The sequence below is a fragment of the Cryptotermes secundus genome, unplaced genomic scaffold, assembly GCF_002891405.2.
Source record: "Cryptotermes secundus unplaced genomic scaffold, Csec_1.0 scaffold298, whole genome shotgun sequence".
NCBI lineage: Eukaryota > Metazoa > Arthropoda > Insecta > Blattodea > Kalotermitidae > Cryptotermes > Cryptotermes secundus.
In genome coordinates, this window is record NW_019741976.1 from 1,216,999 (window position 1) to 1,221,038 (window position 4,040).

Consider the following 4,040-nt stretch of genomic DNA (forward strand, 5'->3'; position numbering starts at 1 on the left):
ATTCATTCTTCTGCACTGTGCTGTGTCGGTAATTGGCCTTGCGGCTGTTGACTCGGCACACTAATAATAAAGAACTGAATTGAATTATTATTATTATTATTATATATTTATATAATTAAAATTGTAATTATTTTTTTTGTTATATTTGCTACTAACCAATATTATTCAAATCATGAAAATACAACCTGAGGAGGCTCTTCGTACATCCTCTGTCCTCCGCACAGGGTGGCTCAATGACGCGCATGCGCTCCTTCTTAAATCTGCTGCCAGTAAACCTGCATATGTCTAAACATCATTGGCCTTTTTCTTTTCTTAAAAAATGTTGTATTTTTCTCTCAATATGCATTTGTCTTTAAGGTTAATTTTGTTACAGTTATTTTAGTCATAAGCATAAAGTGACAACATGGCATCTATTTCGGTTATATTAGTAATAATTTGTTTCCAGGTCCATGTATCAGAGATGTTGCCGCGAAACTAATGGTCGCTCAGTCGCCAACAATTTCCGGGCCATTTATGGAACACAAAAGTCATATTGCTGCTCCCACAAAAGCGCGATAATATATTCCAACAAGAACTAAATGTATGGAGCCCTCACCTTCGCGCCCTACTTTTGAAGGACACATTACTCTCCCACTTAGATAAGACTAGGTCTCCCAAGACGTATTTTCCCTTCAAACCTCCTAACAACAATTCTGTATGCATTACATCTTTCCCATGCGTGCTGTATTTCCCGGCCTTCGCCTGGCTCGCCGTAATAATAGGCCTGTTTAGGAAGGGGTACAATTTATGATGCTCTACTTTATGGATTTTTTTGATTCTCCATTAACTTGTTTGCTCTTTGGCCCAAATATTTTCTGGGATTCATTTCGTAAGATGTAATCAAGGCATATATCTAAATGTCATTATGGAAGACAATCTCCACTGGTCTCTAGCACGTCAAGGCCACAACGTACCACTTACCTTCAGACATCTGTGATTGTACCATACAGTACGGGGACAGTACCGCAGTAAACTGCCAAAATCTTCGGTCTCTCGACTAGGCTTGCGAATTTTCCACTCTGTGTGCTCGTCCATCTCCGCGCCACTCGGGAACTATCTACCTGCGGTCCCCACTGTTCCCCCGGGACACAACAATATCACAGCAAAAGCAACTTTGGAACATGGTGCTGAGACCTGGGTACTGGCAAAGCGGGCAAGGGAAAACTGGAAGCAAGGAGATTTCTGCGAAATTTGCTGTGTTACGCGATTATGAATGAAATACAGAAAACTAAGGAAAATAAAATGTTTGAAACAGAACTTCGAAAGAATCCTGGCTGCACCTCCTGTACAGATTGAGAACAGACAAAACCAGCGGCTGGACACAGACTAGGACGAATAACTTCTGGATGTCTGAAGGAATGAATATGAGAAAACTACATGCATGTGGAGGGTTTATGAGAACTGTGTCCCATATGTGGTCCTTACATAGGATTGCTCTTTGGAGGAACGCGCCTGGGAATAATTTTCGCAATTAACTCTTCGACTGAGCGGCTGCCTTCCGCAAGTAGATGGCAATACGCCTACAGCTGAGTGATGTGTGTGTGTGGGGCTGTAAGTACGGTCATCAAGTCACGAATAATTTGTCTTACATAATGCGTCATTCGAAATCTTCCCCTCCTCAGTTTTCATCAATTTCAAAAAATAAAAGCTTTTGAAAACATGGACGATTGCGGTAATCCCCATTAATCGACGTTAATTGGTTCCATGATACTCAGTCGATTAGCGATTCGTTGGTTAACGAATCAAATTTCAACATTTGCTTTGTTATTCATTGTAAGGCCCAAATATTCAAGAAGCTGCAAAGTGTAAGGAGATGGAGTCAGTTTGTATGAAACCGCACCACCGCACTACCAGAATGGCTGGTCGGCGTGAATGAATTTGTAAATACCGCCATTGCGTGCGTGTTTTGAACTTATTCGAAAATTGTGCAGTAGCGTGAATAATGAACTACGTGATTCTGATACGTAACTGGGAGGTCTGTTGCGCTCTATAAAACTCAATACAGCTTTCATGAACTAGTCTTGCGTCGTACTATATCAGAGTAAAGTGTTTAACTTCGAAAATTCTGAACAAATTTCTTCTTTGTTATTTGATCATTTCCCATGGTGAATTTGTTACAGGAAGTACAAGTGTTCTAATTTTATTCAAAGCTTTTACGAATTGATTCTTTTTAGAAATTTCAAGTTGAATGAAGTCTATATGGATTTTGAAACATTACAGTCATCCAAGTTTTAAGTTCTTGTAAGAATTTTAAGTTCGTAACATTTTTAATAACTGGGAGTTATAAATGAACTAAGTAAGAAATAAGTAAGAGAGAAGAAGACAGTGATCAGATGAGCAGCGGAGAAGCTGCGCTATTCGCGTTACAGTTGTTAAATGTTATACAATGTAAACTGGTTGCTGTAAGAAAAAGAAGAGGGGTAAAGTTAGATGAGTGGAAAAATACTCCATCTCATGAGGCTTTTGACTTGTAAGTGTTCTTCTTGCATTCCAATCTCAACTTGCCCCCATTCCGGGAACTGTTTTATTGTTATTCCCACACTGCTGGCTGGCAATTGGAACTTTGAAGTAGACAAAGGAAAGGGTTTGCTCAGTACGAACTCTTGCTTGTCTTCTGCTTTACAAGTTTCACAAAACAAAATCAGAAGACAAACTGCATAAATAACCAGTTACTTGTTATTCAAGTCAGTACCAGAATTTCTGATATTTGAACAAAAATGCCAGTCGGAAATTAATTCTTTTCTCAAGTCAAATAGCTCGTAATGAGACCTGAAGGAAGTTCTTTCCTCGTGCCATGGCTCAGTTTATTAGTTGCAGTATTCTCACCCCAGAAGTACTGGGTCAGTCACAGAGCAGTCCATATGTGGCCTGTGGCCGGAAAATTAACGCTACAGCAGCATTTTCTAGTGACAGGTAACAATGCCACCTATATGCCACACTCAACTATTTTCATGAAGGCTTAGAAGATATATACCTGCCTACCAAGGTACTCATCTGGTCCCGCGTCGTAGCTCAGGCGGTCAGTCGCTGGCTTCCCACCGCGGCGGCCCGGCTTCGATCCCGGGTCTGGTCAAGTGGGATTTGTGGTGGGCAAAGTGGAGCTGGGGCAGGTTTTCTCCGAGTACTTCGGTTTCCCGTGTCAATCTTCATACCATCAATTGCTCCACAATCACCCTCACCTATCATCTGGGGCTGGTACAATAGGCCAGAAGTGACCGCAGTACAAGGGACTTAGTCCCGCACGACTATCAATTAAGAAAAAAGAAAGTTACAGTAGAAAACATTCGCAGTCAGGCAGAAAGAAGCGAGTCTTAAGCAGTCACTGATTATGAGATGTCGCAATTGATTATGATTACGAAACATTATGAAAAGATATATCAATAAATACAATCATCCAGTCCGGAACCCATTAATATTACTCACGGAACCCCGAATATGACACAATATATATATGTATTTGTAGATGATAATTACACTTAAAGCAGGATGATTTCTGATATCTTAAATAGTTTCATATATCCTTGTTTCTAATACTTAACCGTAAGCTTAATTATGGGTGCTGTGACTTCCCTTCTATTCGAATAGGTGTTCTCTATATTGTATACTAATGAATTTCTGGGTACTAGTAATAATTATATAATAAAAGTCATTACATCATTCACAACGATTAGTCTTACTCTATAATTCCGGCTCAAGGTTCGATAAAGAATGGGTTCTTCCATCTTCTGTATCATCTACTCGTACCTCTCCTTCTCCCACCTTTCCGTGTGCGCTGTCAAAATCTCCGAACAAACACGGTTTGCTCCGTTCTTCCAAAATGGCGGTGCTAGTTCCTTTGATGTTCATCTATTTCGCCTTGGATGTTAAATATTGTCACGTGTTGTGACTAGACATGAAGTACTACTACTACTACTACTACTACTACTACTACTACTACTACTACTACTTACTTACTTACTTACTTACTTACTTACTTACTTACTTACTTATGTACTTACTCA

The 4,040-nt window shown here is 39.9% G+C and overlaps 1 long non-coding RNA gene across 1 annotated transcript in view; it reads left to right on the top strand.

Annotated features, from left to right (window-relative positions):
• LOC111872851 overlaps window positions 1-903 on the top strand; it is a 165,827-nt gene extending 164,924 nt beyond the window's left edge. The window contains exon 4 of the long non-coding RNA XR_002844307.2: window positions 446-903. This is a non-coding gene — a long non-coding RNA (uncharacterized LOC111872851). The remainder of the gene's footprint in view (window positions 1-445) is intronic.
• The last annotated feature ends 3,137 nt before the right edge of the window (window positions 904-4,040 follow it).